A 20,103-nucleotide genomic window follows, 5' to 3' on the forward strand; every position below is an offset into this window, starting at 1 on the left:
ACCTCATTATTTACTTGCAATAATGGGAGAGAATATTGATGAAAATTCTGTGTACAATTTCCGGGGTTAATTATTTTTTCATTAGTCCTTTGATGTGTATGTTAAAAGAAGTAAAGACCTAACAAAACAAACCACATTGAAATCTCCACAAAGTTCTACAGTATGCGTATTATTTTCTCTCCATCACCAGTGCCATCTCTTATAGAAAATGAGGTAAATTGGAAACAAAATCTGTTACATTATTCTAGTCTCATCACAATGTCAACAAAGAAAATACTGTGCTTTCATTTTCCATGTGGGGCCTAAGCCTGTGCCCTTTGAAAAGTTATGCAACAGAGGTTATCAATTTATGCACATGTGCCAAGATTCTCAACACACACGATCATTGAGTAGGAGCAGGCAGGTCACTCCTAGATGGAATTCATGTTTGGTGCACATCTTGTCCCCTAAAAATACCTTCTTTCCATTGTTCAGGCAATAATTTCCTTCCTGCCTTCTCTCCCCACATCACTGGATAGTCCACAGTCCTGTCAAGGTGCCTCCTGCAGCATTAATTTCCCAGCAGGACCCTCCTCTCTCACCTGCTGCTCCCATGTATCAGGAAGTGAATTAATCGAGGCTGGCATTCACCTTTAGAAGTTGTTGGCTTCCAGTATGCAGCAACGGCAAACTGACTGGATCCAGGAACAGCGGAGTATTGATTTAGCATAGAGAGAATTCTCCAGGAGAAACAAAGGACAAAATGGAGATTGAGATTACGCTTGGTTATAGAAGCATTGACATTCTGAAGGTGTATGAAAGAAAGTTCATAAAACAGAAAAAAAAGATGGGGGTGGGACAGAAAAGGTGAAAGTAGCGGTGAAGTGGCAAATGAGGGGATATCTTTCCTTGCCTTGTCTACAGGTGAGGGACAAAGGCTAAGTTGTCTTTAGGGGTGACAGATGGAATATTTTCTCTCAAGGATAGAGAGCTAGACCTTGAAGATGGTGGGGAAATTGTGTCAGGTCATGATTGCACATGATCCAGATCTCTACAAGGTTTCTTGATGTTTGACAGTCTGGAGAAGCTTGTGTATCTTCTTTACGAATAACACTTTAAAATGTGTTAATCAAAATACATAGGGTTACAAAGGAAATCAGTTATATATAGAAATACCATTATAAAATATTAAAGACAAATTTGTGATGTGGTAGCACCTGCTTCCTTAGTAACACATTAAACAATAGGATCTGGTGATGGGTCTACTTTTAAAATAGTGATGAATATAAACTATATTTTAATATATGAACAATAACTGTAATATGACATAAGCTATCTATAATTTCTGTTATCAAAAAGTTGACAGAACAGCTCATTATTTTTAATGGTATGTTTCCTGTTTTATAATTGAGGAAAATTTTAAGTTGCAGTTAGAGGTTAGTGAAAATAAAGGTGTAACTTTTTTCCCCATCCAAGTCCAAGAACCTTTTAATATTATTCTCTCGGGGGTCTCTGGACTCCAGGTTAAGAACTTGCATATCTATGGGCTGGAGACATTGGTCACGGCACTGTAAAGGATGGTGTCTACGGTGGGATAGAGGACATAAGACTGGTGAAAACAGCATAGGATAGCAAGAAAAAGTCTGGAATTGCAGATGAAAAACTATTTCTGAGTTGGATTTTCTCTCCTTGATTCTTAGTGCCATCCCCCAAATTCAACCTCTCATCGCTTGCCTGAATTAATGCAAAGCTTTCTAACTCACCGTACAACTCATCCTCCCAACACTGCCCCCACAATCCTAAAGAATAGCTCCAGTTATCTTTCAGTATGCTTCTGGGGTTCAAAACTACTTAGTGATTCTTCATGGCCACCCAAACAAGGTAAAGCTCTTTATTCTGAATTTAAGGTTTGTTAGTATTTGGCTTTGGTCTATCTTTACAACCGAAATCTTCATTAGTCTTCCCCATGTACCTCATGATGCAATCAAATTGGTCCACTGACGGTTCTTTGGTTGGGTCCAAGCACATTCTCGTCCAGCCTTTCCTCAGGCTGTTGCTTCCATCTGGAATTTTTCCCCACATTATGAGTGCAGAAATCCTACCCACGCTAAAAGTGTAAGTTCAGTCACCATCCATTGTGAGTGTAGGAGCTTTGTCCTATTCAACTTGGTTTTTAGACTAATGATTAGCTGTGTCCCTTGCACACAAAAGATGGTCAATAAGAGCATTTTATTTTATTTTTTTAAGATTTTATTTATTTGACACACAGAGAGAGACAGCTAGAGAGGGAACTCAAGCAGGGGGAGTGGGAGAGGGAGAAGCAGGCTTCCTGCAGAGCAGGGAGCCCGATGCGGGGCTTGATCCCAGGACCCTGGGATCATGACCTCAGCCGAAGGCAGGCGCTTAATGACTGAGCCACCCAGGCGCCCCAAGAAGAGCATTTTAAATTAATGAACAAGACAAATATACATGGGGTATTGGTCAAGTCCCAAAATTATAAATATCTAAATTTTGAATGGGATTCAATGTAGTGTGGTTCAGCATTAGGTTTGAAAGAATAGGAGAGGGGCACCTGGCTAGCTCAGTTGGTAGAGGGTGTGACTCTTTATCTCAGGGTCATGAGTTCAAGCCCCACGTTGGGCATTGAGTTTACTTAAAAAAAAAAAAAAACAAAAACAGAATGGGAGAAAGAATTCTAATATTTGGGTAGAGAAAATAGGCAGTTGATCAGCAATGAACTGGAGGTCTTTTCTCTCTTTATTTGGATTAAGCTGTTTTCATTTTATTTGGCTGTAGTACTTTATCTTGTTGTTCCTATTATTATTACCTCCCCACCTAATGAAAAGGAGAAGAGGATGGTGCATATCGGCCAAGAACTATGGTGGAATGAATATTAGCATCGCGGTAAGAAGTCTAGAGAATATCCTTTACAGGGAGGCTATTTTTTTTTTAAGGTTCCTTTTTACATAATTTTGACTCAGACTTGCCATTTCTTAAATGTTGCCTGCTTTTCACCTGTATGAGATTCTGGTTAGAAATTATGCTAACCAAATGCAGCTTTCCAGTTCCCATAGCGCCCATGACAGAACAAGGCAGTCTCGTGGCTGCTGATGATACGAGATCTGATGAATTCTCTGTTCTCCATAAATTATTCAAAGGCAATTTCAACCTACCAGAAATGAATTTCCCTTTCTATGAAAAAGGCAAGTTTTGGTCATTTTCACCTTAAAATAACCTAATGGTACTGAAGCCTAAATAGATGGATACAGAATATTTCTCAAAAAATTTGTCCCCGACCTAAATTCATCTCTCTTTACTGGGTTCAAATGCAACTTGATACTGTTAGATGAAAGAGCTGGGTGAGAATTAATATTAAACTGACCTTGAGTTCTCTCAATTTCTGATGAAAAGTTTCAAGTTGCAAATGTTCCTTCTGTGCTTTCAGAACACGTTTTTCATAGCGAGAGCAGGTACTTCATTTGCAAGCTTTTTATTTTAAAATTTGTTGGGTAGTATTTTATGCAACTCATTTAATATCTTAATTCTTTGCAATATACAAACATCTCTGACCATCTCACAAAAATGGCACACAACAAGAGATTTGGGGGCCATAGCTCAGTTTGCCTTGTCATCGTGTTTGGCCCAAGGAAACAGGAGATGGGCAGTCTGTGCCACTATGCAATATTTAGGACAAAGATGACTCAGTTTAAATGGAGACATTATCCTAGTTCTGAGGCAAAGGTCAGATCTGCAAGCAAATCTCTCCATGTAAATGATGATGACAAATGTATCCCAAAGGGAAAAATGCAAATAGCATATGTACTTCATGAATAATTTGCCTTAATTGTCCATCCTTAAACTTGCACCCTAAGAATTTCTTGTGAAGAACAAATCACAAACTTTAACTGATGGATTCTCCTTTTGCTGGTCTAGCAGATATTTTACTGAAAGAAGGAGATAAGGCTATTCCAGGGAAAAATAATGTATTATGGAACCATAAAATAATTTCCACCCTGATGAAGTCTCTGACATTTTGGTTAAAGCATCTGAAGAGTGTGAAGAGTGTTTGAAGAGACTTTAAGCCCGACAACCTTCTGGGACATCTTTCCCAAGGCCCCACTGTTAGAACTGCTGCCGCTGTTAAGCATTCCAGCCTGCTAGAAAAATCCATGGAAGGAAGAAGTTACATGGTTTTTCTTCAAATTTTTGATGATAAAAAGTAAGAAAGAAATCAAGCATTTAATATATCAGGCAACCAGATAATCCTACTCTTTTTGTTGGTTTATTGGGGTTGCATAAGTGCAAGAGTTAGTAAAACAAAACAAAACAAAACAAAACAAAAACAAACAACCCCCCCCCCCCAAACCCTGAAACCAACCCAAACCTCAGTACCTAATTACAGATGGGAGGTGGGTGGGCAAGAAGTCCAAATCTACTCTTGCTTTTTTGGCCATAGTTTTCTAAATCAAATACAAAGATTGAGGAACATATTGCATTTGCCATGTCCTCATTGTTATCTACTGCAGGAGTTGAAATCACAACCTCCCTACCCACGATTTCACTAATGGAACTTTTTCTATGTGTCCCCAAGAACTGGATGAGGTGAGAGCTCAATGCTCTTGAGTTTCAGGAAGAGAACATTATTGCCCCACAAAATGACACCATTCATAGGAAAAATAATACTATACCCTTAAAGAAAGCCTAAGGTCCTTTCTTTATTCAAATCCAGAAAGAAAAGGGCTCCTTTATATATTATAGATAAAAACCCCACAAATTATCAAAGACCTATCTGTTTTTTTTTATAAAGGGAACTATTAAAGATCTCTTTAAAATTCCCTAATGTTTTGCAGGTTTTTTTGTCATGCATTAATCTTCCCTTTTTCTCTCGGAGGTGTTTTAGCTTTTTCCTAGTTTGAAGAACAGTGCCTGTGCTAGCAGAAATAAAAGGCCACACTATTTGAGGAGCTGAAGCCCTGGTAAAATGTAAATTCTACAGAGCATCAGTTCTCAACTTCAGTGTGTATGACATTCATGGTGTGTGTGTGTGTGTGTGTATTATAATCCATATTCTGATTATAATAAATCTATAGTTATTATAATCCCCATCCCATAAATTCAGATCTGAAAAACCTGATGTGATGCCCAAAGGTATGTGACAAGTGCCTGGGTGGATTCTACTTTGTGGTTTTCAGACTACATTTTGAAAAACAATGAGATGGAAATAAGCAGGCTATTTTAAAAGCTCTTTTAAGAGCTACTTTGAAGCACCTACCACGTGTATTCGGTGCCCTCTGTTTGTCCCTTTACTAAATCTTCCCTGCTTTCTTGTGATACCTCCTCTGTGGCGCATCCCCGCAACCCAGTGTCACTCTGCTGGCCTCAGTCCCCCCCCCACCTCTGCACCAGGGAAGAGAGACACACCTGCCCTGTTCCGGGATGGCCCCTCCCCCTTCCCTCACTAAACTTCAGTGCCTTCAGTATCTTTCTTTATGCCAGGTAGTCGGTCTCAAGATGCAGTATGATAAACTACCTAACGCTTTTTAAGGATGTAATGATTGAAAACAGCTTAATATTCCCTCCTCAGGTCTTTTGTATTGGTTGTTTCCTCTGCTGAAATCATTCCTCCTGATCTTTGTTTTATCTTAAATAGTATCTTCTCAGACAGGCTTTCTTGACCATTCCTTGAAAATAGCCTCCCAACCCCATCCTTCTCCATAACCACTGTCACATCCAAATACTTGTCAGTGTCTGAAATTATCTTGTCTCTTTTCCACCTCTTCTCATAGTAAAGTGAAACTCCATGAGAACTGTTGGCCTTGACTACTATTTTTACAGCGCTATCCCTGGCATATAAGAAGTTTTCAATAATTATTTTGCCAATAATGGGGTGGATGTGAATTTCTCCCAGGAATGTCTTTTAGAAGTGGACATGACACGATGACCTTGCCTCTAGCTCCGGCAATCCCAAGTACTGGGGTAGCCTGGGAAGTAAGCTATTTTTGGGAACTGGCTTTCTTCTAATTTACACCCTGAACAAACACTTGGCAGCTGGGGTTTTGTTGTAGGGGAGAAGGCAGAAGGTGGTGGGAGAAAACCTGAAAGGTGATTTTAAATGTCCTTTTTTATTGGGACTTCTTAATACTGCATAAATAGCTCCAATAGAATATCACCCGAAGAATGTGGTCTTCTCGTGGCAGAAAACTTTTCCTACGTACACTTACACCCTCTTAACCTAGAACCAGCTGTTTAGTGACACTGCATGGTCTTCTCAGGGGAAATTACCCGAAGTTGTAGGCTGGTACCTAGTATTAATAGGAGTATTTCAGGTGAGTATCAGCCACCTGGTACAAGTGCTGGATCTTCTGTTGTAAGTTATATAATATTTAATCCCCATTTTCCTATTTGGGAAAAGGAGGAAGCTGGCCTAAACTAATTTTCCAATCTCTTTCTGCCTTAACAAAAATTTTATGGTTCAAACCAGGATCCATGGTTGGCTCGGAAAAACCATCTGCGAGTAAACCGCACCACCTACTGGGCATCTCTTAAACTACAGATGAAGGTTTCAAGGAGGTACTGAAACTTAGAGATGAGCTTATTGGAGATCTCACTGGGAAATTGCAGACCCCCTTTTATATTGACCACGTTCATATACTGATTCATTCCCTCCTTTCTGAATGCTACAAGCATTCCTCCATCAATTTGATATTTATTTGCTCCATTGCTGTGAACTCGAGAAACAATGTTCACAAATCTTACCTAATAGTTCTTAGCTTAGCCTCTCTTTTGTCCTGCAACTTTCTCTAGGGGTTGACATAGTTATGGTGTGGGGATAAGTGGGATGGGCAGCCAGTGAAGGCTGATATCTGGAGTAGAAGCAGATTAGCAGGGTAAGGTCCAGCATGGAGTTGTGAACCTGCAAAAATTGGGTCAGGGACTGTGGTTTCCAGGTAGTTGGCAGGCAGGCAGCCTTTTTAGCCAAGCGGACCTGAGTTTGAATCTGTACTCTCTTAGGGGCCATATGACCACAGGCAGTTTACTGAGAATAGGGTAAAATGGGTCAAGGAGATGGCATCTAGTATTTGAAACTATGTGTAAGACCCTGTCGCTATTGGTTTACAAAAATTACTTAATTTAATCCGCATAAGAGGTAGACATCATGCCCCATGAAATGTTGGTGGCCCATTGCTTTTATCATCCTACCCTCTTTTCTTGGATAATCTGGGCATGATTATAATTCTGACAACCACATGAGAACAGAAACAGATACCTGATTGCAGCGAGTTAGGAAAGAAAGTAAAAGACGCTATTCGACAACTCTTTCTAAGAGTTTGCCTTAAAAGGGCGAGAAGAGGGAAAGTTACAAGAAATATGGATTCAAGAGCATTTCCCCTCAGGATGGCAGAGACAAATATGCCTTTAGATCTAGAAAAAGTAAGATCAAAGCTGTAGGCAGACAAGGCCAGCCATAGCAAGGGAGGTCCATCCTCCCGGTAAGAGGCTCTATCTAGTAGGAAATTACTTCATAGCAGCATTCGACTCCACTGACCACTCCTACCTTTTTGAAACACATTCATCTCTGGCCTTTGGGAATATAAGACTTCTCTTGTCTCATTGTCTGTTCCTGATCGGCCTCGAATGCTGGATCCTCACTGCACACCAGACTTCTGACTGGCTCTGTCCTCGAACCAATGGCTTTGACCTTAGCTCTCTTCTCTTGTAATTTCCATTCTTCCTAGTTTATCTCATGGCATATGGTGCCAACTTTATAAGCAAATGATTAACACAACTGAATCTCTTGCCAGACTTCTCCCCAGACCTCCAACATCCTGTCTCTTCATATAGTCCCCTGGACATCTACAGGCACAGAAACATTCTGGTAATAAGCAAAACCAGAAAGTGCCATCAGAAATCACCTATATTGCTTCCTTCTATTGCCCAATCAAACCAATTCTGTGAGCCTGGTTTTCATCTGCTTCTTGGATCAATTCTAGGGCAAATACTAAGAGTTACCTATTTCCTGGTAACTTGTAGTTTACTAGAAGTCATGATAAAAAATTATTCTAAAATTGGGGGCTGTAGAGCTAGACTGGCCTTCAAAGCCTACACTCTATTCTACTTCATCTTGTCTCCATTTAGTTCCTTTCATGAAAAGAAATCGAAGATAAACAGGTCTCATTTACAAAGAGATTCAAGACACATAGCAAAAATAATTAATCTTATTTCATGCTCCAAATTTTACTCTTTGTTCAAAATGAAGTCTTCCACACTATTGTGTGTTATTCAGTCCCTTGGGCTCCTCCTCCAACATAGCAAAGTAAATACACTGTGACAATCAGAACTCCTGAAATGGAGACAAGTATTTAAAGCATAACATTGTAAAGCCCAGTCCCCACTACGCCCCATACACACCCACATTTGTGTTCTTGCATACATAGATTCATAGGACAGACAAAAGCTAGCTTGTTCTGCTACAATATACAGAGAATGCCTTCTTTTGTTTTTAACCTGGTTGAACATTCAGTCTTATCCTTCACAAAATTCAATTTCTCTTCTGGTACTTATGGGTTAGATACACCCGACTTTTAGGATAGATGGCTTATAAGGTAAATATATCCATCAGTTATCTGTATCTTCAACTTTTTTCTCTCTGTTTGGTTCTACCCTCAGCAGCATTCACACTTTGGTATTTTATTCCAGAAAAACAACAACAAAACAAGTTTTCTCTCATACTTCCCTTTGGGCTGTCATCAGAACTGTTGTTTTAGTAATGGCAGACTAATTAATACAAACTCTATTGCTGAGAAAAATAGAAAAGTTGAAATGTATATATAAATTCCTCTTCAAATACTTCAGACAGCTTGTAAGACAGTGAAGTATAATGGGGCTAAAACCCAGCAAGGGATGAGCCCAACACTGGGGTCATTTCATCTGAAAAGGCTGAGAAGCTAAAGAGAGCTTTCAAGGACTTAATGGAGTTTAGACCCATCAAGGAAGTGGTCCTGATAAATCAGGCTCTGAGTTAGAACCCCAAGGAATGACCCTGGGAGTTAGGGTAAATGGCAAAAATGCCAACCCTCACAAGGACTAAAAGCTGCCTTACAATTATTTTTGTACTGATTAGATTAAGACGATCTGGGACTAGTGACTTTATCATTCTAACAGAAACAAAACTGCAGAGATGGCAGATGACAGAAACAGACCTACAGGGGACCCTGATAAAGGATGAAATTTAGCATGACTATGATTGCTATGTTCAAGGATAAAAGACAAGTTTAAGCATTTCAGCTTATTCAGGAAATTATAAAAACAAATCAAATGGAAACTGGGACTGAAAATACCATTACTAAAATTAAGAACTTTTGGGGGGTATATTTGCTATTAAACTAGACAGTTGGAAGTATATCAGAAGAATATATGCAGAATAAAGCACAAAGAGACAAGGAGAGTGTTCTTTTGGCTTTCTAAGGAGAAGTTAAGGAAAATGTTGCCAGGTTAAATGCTTGAAGATGCAGGGACAGATGAATGCCAATAGAACAAGGTAGATATGTAGGTAAATATAAAAGAATGTTGATTGTATAAAAGAATGTTAATAACATCTTAGAGGATTTGCAATCTGTATAGAATTAAAATACATAGTAACACAAACATACTACTTAGGGCATGGCTAAATTACATGCTGTGATGCCCATAAAAGAGTATAAGTACAAATTTATATTCAATGCAAATAAGTTTAAACACATGTTGTAATATTTTTGATAATCACAGGAAGAATAGTAAAAGACTTAATAACTACCAAGTTAAGTGGAATTGTAAAACTATTTAATTGAAAGGAGTCAAGAAAGGTAAGGAAAAGAAATAGAATAGAGACAAATGGAAAGTAAAAATAATGATAGTAGAGGTAAACCCAATCATATAAGTAATTAAATTAATTATAAATGGACTGCATACTCTTCAGTTATCATACTACTTCTCTAGTCTCTTTCAGAGGCAAGCTTTTCAAAAAACTGGTCTGCAAATGCTGTTTACACTTTCCCAATTGACACTAATGAATTGTTTCACTCTGTATGAGCCAGGTTTCTCCTACCAAAATTTCCAAGGGCTTGCATCATGCCAAACTCAATGGACACCTCCCAATACTCATCACAGCAAGCCCTGCAGCAACACTGGGAGACACTGGTAACCTTCCTTTTTGCAACTTTTTCAAAAATCTTGGTTCCCCGACACACGTTTGGTTTGTATCTCTCTGGCCACCCCTCTCACCCACCCTTCCGTTTTCCTTCTACTCTGTCTGCCCTTGGGGTTAAGTTGAGGGCTCTCTTTTCCTCTCACTTTATATTCCCTCCTTGAGCAATCTCATCAATTTCTGTGGCTTTAAATACTACATATGTGCCATACTATAACATATGTAGTATATACAACACTCTACATTCTCTCTCTATGCACCATAGTTGTTCAAACTGAACTGCTGATCTCACCGTACCCTGTAGCCTTGTCACCTATTTCTCTTCAGGAAGTGACACCTTATCCAACCAGTTACTTTGGTTAAAACTTCAAAGTCATCCTTGAATGTCCCTTATATCCACATTCCCTGCCACGTTTAATTCATTGCCAAATCCTGTCAATTTTAGCTTTTTAAGTATATCTGGAGATCTGTCCACTCAGCTTTATTATTCCTACCCTGGTCAAGACTACTATGTCTTCTTGCTTAAATGATGGCATTAGCTAACTGACTGGTATTTCTATTCGACTCTTGTCCTTTTCCAAATTATTCTCCACATAACAGAATGATCTTTTGAAAATTCCTTTGCCTAAGGTATTTTGGTGGCTCTCTATTGTAGTTAGGAGAACATCCCAATATCCCTGTGACTGACTCCCACATCACCAGCCTCCTACCTAACTCTTTAACCTGACCTGCTGCCTTTCCCTCCGTCCTCCTGGCACTCTGGTTTAGCCACACTGGGCTTTCTCTGAGATCTTCAAACTTACTAAGCTTTTTTTCTCCCAGCTCGTGGACCTCATAAATGTTTCTTCTGCCTGGAGAATGCTCATCCCAACTTCCTGTCTGGCTAACTTTTCTTCAACCCTCAGGCCTCAGCTAAAATGTCACGTTGTCAAGAAGGAATTCATTACATAGTCTCCATCTTCTTAATTTATACTAGAGCCTTCATTTTACTTTGTGCCGATTGTGAACTTACTGATTCTCAGCTCCAGCTTTACTTCTCCACATACGCACCACAATAATGGATGGAATGCCTTCCCATAGTTCTCGTTCATAGTACACGTGGTGCTCAGCTTTTTCAGTAGAGGGCGCTGGAGGCACATTGCAGGAGGAAGCGTGCTCCTGGTCTTTCCAGGGGCTCAGGCTGGGTCTGCAGTGTGGGTATGTGGACACCTGGGGGTGTTCTGTCCCAACGTGTTATCCCTGGAGTCCTTGCGGCCCCAGTGTGGCCTAGTGATCACCTTCCTGTAACCTCCTCCATGTGGACATCCTTCCTATGCTCCAAGTCTCCTGTCCACCCTGGTGTCCTGATTCCCTGTGTTCACTTCTCCTCCCCCCTAGATTTGTCTCTTGCAGCCCTCCCCATCCCACCACCCTCCAGACATAGTCTCCCCACAAGACACCTTGTGCTCCAGGCCTCCTGCCACACGGGCATCCCCACTCCTGTCACATACCCATGCACAGGCTACCAGCTTCTGCTCATCTGCCCCATCTGTGATCCAAAGGGTTGCTTCCTGTTTGCCCTGTGACTGCTCACTTAGTCTGGCCCAGCAAACCAGTGAGCTGCCCTGCCGGCCCGTGGATTCAACGACATTTCCCCAGGAGATCCAAATCCCCAGCCTTGGAGAGGGTTCTACTTCTAAGCTTGTCCTTGCTTGACTACTCCCCCTTGGTGCCCCCTTTGTTTGTTTGTTTATAGCCTATAGTTATTCTTTTATCATAGTTTCATAATTCTTTATATTAAACTTCACTTGTTTAAATCACTGTGTTATTGTATCTCTTGGTTGGATCCAGACTGCTACTGTTTCCTCCCTCACCCTGTCATTTTACTTACGGTATTACTCACAATTGTAAATTTATTTGTGAATATATTCCTTAATATCAGTCTTTCCTATGTAACCATAAGCACAAACAGGGCAGGTACCATATATTTCTCGTATGTGTTTCCAGTGTTTAGCATAATGCCTGGCTCATAAAAGCACTCAATAAATATTTGTTGCTTGAGTGAATACTGTATAGCTGAATTCATTTTCTGCTAATTTATTCTGTTATGTTCTTATGATGCCCCTTTAACTCTTCTCCGTCATTGCTATCTATTCTAAAGATCAAACATCATAGGGGCGCCTGGGTGGCTCAGTCGTTATGCGTCTGCCTTCAGCTCAGGTCATGATCCCAGGGTCCCGGGGATCTAGCCCTGCATCGAGCCCTGCATCGAGCCCCACATCGAGCCCCGTATCGGGCTCCCTGCTCTGCAGGAAGCCTGCTTCTCCCTCTCCCACTCCCCCTGCTTGTGTTTCCTCTCTTGCTATGTGTCTCTCTGTCAAATAAATAAAATCTTTAAAAAAAAAAAGACATCATATATTCTGGAATTTGCAGCTCCACAAGGGATCGGATTTTGGTCCTTTATAAACAAAATAAAATCTTATTTTTGTATTCTACCATCTCCACGTTAAAACCTAACTTGTGGCAATGAGGGTCTGTGTCCAAACTTATATAAGATCCACATTTCCTTCTCAAAGAGGACTAGAAGCAGTTAAAAAAAAAATTTAATTTTAACCATGACACCGCCACACTTCTCATTTTCCACATAAATTCTACCCCAGGATTCATACCCTCAAATCCTTACATGGCCTACTGGGTAATTTAAATGACTGGGCTCAGTGTAAGGAAATGAGGAGAGTTGGGATTATGGCAAATTGGACAGCACATGCTTCACCTGAATGCATTTAATTTAAAAATTTATAAAAACATCGTGCAAGCCAAACATAACATCTGCAGGCAACACCCATCCCGAGACTGCCACCTAGGAAATCCATACCTGAAGCCCTGGATCCAGGAACCATTCTGGGTTTTAAGAACCAGGAACCTTAAAATATGGGGTGCTTGACATAGGCTGCTTTATGTTATTTGTTTTGCCGAGGAAGGCCATCACAGAAAAGCTAGCATTGCCTTGTTGCTGTTTCACAAGAAGAAACAAAAATTATCACCGAAAAGGTAGAAAGGACACATTCTCAGGATAAAGAACTCTCTAGCCCATAAAAGAAAAACTGGTAAGCTTGCATTACTGTTTTGATTTTTGCCTTCTGACTCTAGACGGGGACACACTTTGCCATGGGACTTGCCCAGGTTACAAATCAATTCCATGAGAATTTCCCTGAAAAAGCATAAAAAAGAACATAGAGTTTCCAAGAACCCCTGAGGGGGTATGGGAGAAGGAGACGGGTTTTTGCATATATTTTGGAAAACTCTTCAGGGGCTTCTGAAGCAATACCCAGGTTGGAAACTTCTGGTCTGTTTCATTTTAATAGTCAGAATAGAGAAAACAAGGCTGGACCATCATTTCTCATCCTGATTACAGAGAATCCTATTTTCCTGCACTGGAGGGAGACAAAGTTTTTTCCAAGTGGCAATGGCTCACATTCCCACAAAAGACAGACATCCTTCATGTATGTCACAAGTAGGTGACTCACAGTCTAGGAAAAGGGATTCTTTGCAATGATTCAATATGCAAAATTATTCCTCATTTTAGAAAAGGTATTGATTTCCTTATTGATATATTCCTTTCCTTGATCCAGAAAGGAGTTAGGGTTTTAAATATATATATATATATAAAATACAAAAAGAAAAAAAAAAAAAGAAAGCAGCTTGACATTAAGAAACTAGGGCAATGTAAAATAAAGTAAGATTGTGTCGTACACAATGGGAAACGTGGGAAACAACCCAAACTCCTGTTCTTTGCATTTATTAGCGGTAGGTCGCAGCTGTGGTTCGGAGTGAAGCCAACAGGGCAGAAGACAGTAGGAAGGAGTGAGCCCTCTCTTGAACCGGACAGCTCACATGCTCCTAGAGGAGGGAGTCACTATTCAGCTCCCACCAACTGTTGCTTGGGAATTTTTCAAGAGGTCGGAAATCGGGATTTCTGTGGGAAATCTCTGACATTTATGATGTTTGCATCTGATTAAACAAATTAAACACCCTATTGCATAGGGCTAAGAAAACACTTCTGCGGACGGGACATGGCCCTCAGGTTGGCAGTTTAAAGTGCACACTAGAATCACTGGAAGAGCCTTCCCCAGATCCACAGGCCCAGGTCCCATCCCACGCTTGCTGAATGAGAAACATCTGGGAGGAGGATCGGATCTGCACATTCCCCCAAATATTCCACCCTTCACCTATAGTTAAAAAAGTGTTGCTTTGATGAAATCTGAGAAATGAAACAAGGTATTCCAGGCAGCTTCTCGGAGGCTTCAGAAGCCTTGCGAACATCAATCCCTGTAACCTAGGGAACAGTGCTCAGGTGCTGCCGTCCAACAAGATGTTAGCTGCACTTTGCCTTAGCCCACTTTGATTTCTCCAGGGTACTAGGTATGCAGTTTGGTTCTTATTTTCTTGGCTTTGATAAGGAAATTTTCACAGAGGATCTGAAAATAGGAATAAACGAGATAGAAACTTATGCCAGCCTTGATTTATGCAGCAGCAGAGAAAATAAATTACAATTCTCTGTACCTCTGAAGAAGGAAAAGTACTTTAAAAGTCACAGGAGAGAACACTGTTTCCAGAATCCTACAACATGGTACCTTACGAGACCATACTTTGGTAATGGACAGACGGCACTTCCCAGGGTTTCTTGTTCTTACCCCCAGTTTACCTTCTTATGTCTGAAATAGTGGAGGCAGCCGTCATGCTTCAGCACAAACCACCTCTTCCTCCAACCCTTCACAAAACCCGAGTGAGTTCTCTTATGTAGGTAGCCGCGGCAGGTGGGCCAGGGGGTGTTGGGACAGCGACTGATGTCAGATCCCACCACCAGAGTCAAGATGTCTGGACCTAGAGAAATGAATTTGGGGTAGTTCAGTGGCTGCAAAAAAATCTTACAATCCACTTGGAAAGATTGTTGCTTTCCAGAAGGAATGGAGGAAAAGGGGGTTATCGTTCGCATACATGGAATAAATGCAATAGAATCCTACAGCTGGAATGAATGCGAGAGCTCCTTAGGGATTCAGTCCCTCATGTCGATGAGGAAAATGAAACCTGGGGAGGTAAAGTAATTTTTTTGAGGACCCATAGTTCAGAAGGGGTTGAGTCAGACGTGGGACCCAGGATTCCTGGCTCTTTGTGCAGAAACTTTGTATTCTACCATGTGGTCTTGTCAGCTCGCATCCTGGATGATTCAAGTCTGTTCATTCTCACTGTCTATAATAATGTCAAGCTAAATCTTCAACATATTTTGATTTACATCTGAGGAAGGAAGATGGGTGATGTTTGGCTTTCCTCTCTCGCTTTTATTCAAGATAATTGGCTTCCATGCCCTGGGTTAGCTAACGGGAGGACCTAAACCATGCTAATACAGCTGTTGCCCATATTATTTCCGATCAAAATCAATGATAATGAACGTGGAAATAGACAGAAATTCTAGGAAAGCTGAGGCACAAATGTTTTTATCCTTTTTTCTTTCCTATCCAACTTAGTGCTGTGGGTTTGACCCTGAGCTTCCAGGTACCTGTCCTCTTTCTCAGAGTGACTTCCTTGGGGCCTGGACTGCAGAGGTGCCCCCTTTCCTATATGATTGGGATGGGGCACAGCTTGGGGGAAACTGTCCCTGTCCCTAATAATATGGGGTCACCGTTTACCAATTGTGCTTTGATGCTGCCAACGTGCAAACAGACTTTCATCACACACCCACCTCTTGATGCCTCAGGAAAATTCTCTGAATGTCACTCAGACAGACAGCAACCCTGACATGCTTTGAAGACTGCAAATGGGGTGTGACTTCATTTACAATTCCTCTGAGAGGGAGGCCACATCCCTGAAGAGGGACATTTGGCCTTAGCAGCGCTGACTTCATCATGATGTCTGACATTGAGATTACCGATCTGTTTAGAGCTGTCTATGGAAATGGGGGTCAGTGAGGAGACTTCTCTTATATAAATGACAAGCTCCAACCCAGGGGATCATTCCTGGCTGAGCCACATGGCCCTGAAAATAAGGATTTGTCCCAGAAAGGCTGACACAGTCTTAACTTAAGCAGCACGCAAAGCACCTTGGTAATTAAATAACTCTGTGTGTCAAGATAATTCTTCATTGCCATGTAAATACATTTTAATTTATTGAACTGCCCTTAAGCTCCTGTCAGAAACACATCCAGAAAAATGAGAAGAAATGCTCCAGATTGACCGGCAACCCACAAATGTCTTTGTCTTTGGACTTTAGTCCCCAAAGAACTGCACTCTGGACTAATCTGCATAGTTGACACATCTGCCAATTTATTTATGTGCTGCGGCCGTGGGCTGCCCCTTGCGGTCGTCTTCCTCTTGCTTACACAGTTACTCTGATCCTGATCGGGCTCAGCTTGAGTTTCAGCTGGCCCTAAGCCTAACTTGGTCCACCAGAAAATCCTCTCTGGGACAGGGATACAGATGGTCCTGCTGCAGCGTGGTGTCATCCTATTAAAGGAAAGTTTTTCACATTCAGAGTTAGGACATGATTCCGATACGCAGGGAGTTGCTGAGTTCCAAACAGCTGCTGATGTTGTGATGGTGGTTTTACATTCTTTGCAGGTCCTATCGGGCCAGGAGGATGTGGGTCTGATAGAGAGACTTTAGATTTTTTATATTATCTATAAATTAGAGTATTTATATAGTCATTGTAGTGTGTGTGTATGTGTGTATTAAAAGAACTCATTATAAAGTGTACACAGTTAAACCCTCCTGGTTTTGTTATTATTTATCTATTAATTTCCTGGGAGCTAAAAATATGGAAATGTCCTAGTACAGTGCTCCTCAAACTAAATGTAGATGCAAATCACCTCGTGCGTTTGTTAAATTGCTCTCTTCATTCAGTAGGTCTGGGATGAGTGCTGAGATCCCCTGTTTGTAGCAAGTTCTCACTTGATGTCGAACCACAACTTGAGGGGCAAGTAGCTGGGCATCTCTCAGTTGCCAAGAGGCTCTGCGCATGAGCCCAGTCTTTGTCACCAACCACTAAGCTTTTTCCTTCCCTTGACTACGATTTAGTTTCCCGTGTATGCTCCTTTTCAACCGCAATATTTTGCAACAACAAAATTATTAGCTTGCCCCCTACTTGAATCTTTCTCTAAGTATCTCCCCACCCTGGAGAAAGGAAGCACATAGCCATCGCCTTCCTCTCCTGGACAGCCCAGAAATCTCGCTCGCTTCTCGGACACGGAAAGACAAACGGCCTGAAGCGAGAATCAAGAGAACTATTTGTTTTGTGGGATGAACGAGGTTGAAAATCCATGTCTTCCGCAAATACAGTTCTTTGGTGCTCACGTCCTTTAAAAGAGCAGCTCTCCAGCAAACTCTTCTTCCCCAGCACGTTGGCCTAGAGTTTTGGAAGTAAGGAGTTGTGGGTGAGGTTATTTACAGCTACAGGAGAGAGAAAAATGATTTCTTTTTCTAATTCACACTTTCTCCTTGGATCACTGTCTTCTTATCATGCCACCAATCTTACACTGTGTCAGAGTCGCACCTCTGCTGTTAGACAAACACCGCCACCCTCACAGGCGCGGAAGAGAAATGTGCAAGACGTGTGCCTTCCTCGGGGCTGCGCGCTCGGCTGGCACTCGGTTCAGCTGCCCAGGGCCCAGACTTCTGTACCTGTTTTCAGTAAAGCTGCTCTTGGCGAAACAAAGGAGCCCAACGGGCCCAAAGGACTTCTGGGTTGATTAAGCTTCACTGTTTTCCTTTTCTCTTTCTTTTCTGCGTGTTTCCTTGATGATTAAATCTTCCATTTTAGCCTGCGAGTAACTAGCCCTACAAGAGCCCAAACCAGAAGGATGAGGGACGTAATGAAAGCAAGATTCACATGGAGCTATTGTTATTCCCATTGTGATCCCCAACACTTGGTTAAATCTGTTTTAGTTTTCCCCTCGGCAAAATGGAGGTAATTTGCACAGGGGTGTGGGATTAGTATTTTTTGAAGAGGGTTATCATTTGATTAATTTTTTATTATATTATTCTATATTCTACAATGTAATATATATTAATATATTATTTGATATTATTGGATAGGACTATTATTTCATATGAATTCTTGAAAACTTGATCTTGCAACATATGATAGGTCCCCTTTCTAATGTTTAGAAAGCGAGATTTCAGATTTAGTGTTTTAAGGAAAATGATTTGGTGTTTAGATATCTAAATCAGCAAAGTAGCAATCTGTAACATAATAAGATTTTACCAAAGTTTAAAATACGTAGGAATGAAACTGTACAGAAATGTATAGCGGTAAAAATAGATATCAGGCTTTTCAGAAGTTTATGCAAACAGGTACAAGACGCAACTGGAAACATTTAGATTTTTAAACAACCTCGTGTTTACTTGTTACTCTTGCTGGATACTGCGGAAATATATTTTTCAAGACCTTTCTATATTATATGAATTTAACAAAAGGCTCTATTTGTTGTTTCATGATTATTGCTTTTGTCAACAAGTTGGTGACTTTTTTCTCCTAAAGAGAACCCCAAGAGCATGTTTCAAATTCTGCACATTCCAGAAATACTCTAACCAATTTACAGGCTTGCTAAAATTGAATGTGTAAAGCACTACAGAAAAATTAAATTATTTCCATTATTTCTTTCCCTTTCTCTTCCTTTTTTTTTAGATTCATGCTAATGGATATTCCTCTCCCAGCCCCACTGCCTCTCAGCAATTCTGTTTTGTTTTTTGTTTTTGCTTTCCTTCACCATTCCTGCCTATAAATTGTAGAATGTGCATGGAGCTAAAACTGTGCGTGGGTGGGTGCCATTTAGGAAGACTTCATTTGTTGCTCATGAACTTGAGTGCAGACTGCTGAGCCCATCATACACTCAGGCTGTTGCACACAGTTGTCTTTGGAGTGCAGACCCCCTTTGTTTTGTTTCACTTTACTTTCTGCCTCCATTCCTAATTCTCCTCACACATTCTGCTCCCCACAGTGGGCCCTCACAGAACGTGTTTGATATAGGACTGTGGATGCACTCTTTTGTGTATGTCTTTTTAGTTCACATAAATGGTATTATGCTAAGATCTCATTCTATTTCTGTCCTCTTTTTTTTCTCACTCTAAACCATGTTTTTTAGGATCTACCCATGTTGCTGGCTAAATGCACATCTTGTATATTGTTTCAAAGTGAGGCATAGAAGTGCAGAGTATGCATCAATTGTTGGTTTATTTATCTATTGCCCCCGTGATGGTCACCCAGACCGCCTCTAACTATTCTCTATCACGCAGAACACTGCAATGAACGTCCTTGTGTATGTCCTCTCAGCAGTTTCTTTGGGCTTATATCCACAGAAGAGCAATTGCTAGGACAAAGGATTTATAGGTGCTTCACTAGATGTTGCCAGACCGCTCTCTGAGATGCCAGTTAACACAGCAAGGGTGCATGAGGGTTTTCATTTCCTCATAGCCTTACCAAAGCTGGCTCTAATCTGATTTCTATTCCCCCCCCCAATCTGGTGGATCTAAAGTGTCATCTTGTTGTTCATTGTATTTCTCAGATCACTAACAAAGTTATTTTCCTAGTTTCCTTTATTGACATTATGCTTTTAACTTAAAAATTGAGGTCTTTAATACATCTGAGGTCCACCTTTGTATATGGTATAAAATATAAAGCATAACGTGGGAATGTATGAATCCATCCAATTTATGGTTCTCTATAAAAATGATAGAGTAAAAATTTTGTCCTCACCTCACTGTGCTGCCACTTGCATCATACATCAAGTTTTAATAAATATTTGAGTGTGTTTCTGAGCTTTCTAATCCATTCCATTCCACTGGTCTATTTCTGTAAGTGCCACACTTTTTATTACCTATTATTACGGTTTTGCAATATACCTTAATATCTGGTATGAAAAGTTCCTTTGCCATTGCTAGCCCTATTCATAAATGATCTAGCTATTTGTA

The sequence above is a fragment of the Mirounga leonina genome, unplaced genomic scaffold (assembly GCF_011800145.1).
Source record: "Mirounga leonina isolate KUSES-001 unplaced genomic scaffold, KU_Mleo_1.0 Mir_168, whole genome shotgun sequence".
In the NCBI taxonomy this organism is placed as follows: domain Eukaryota; kingdom Metazoa; phylum Chordata; class Mammalia; order Carnivora; family Phocidae; genus Mirounga; species Mirounga leonina.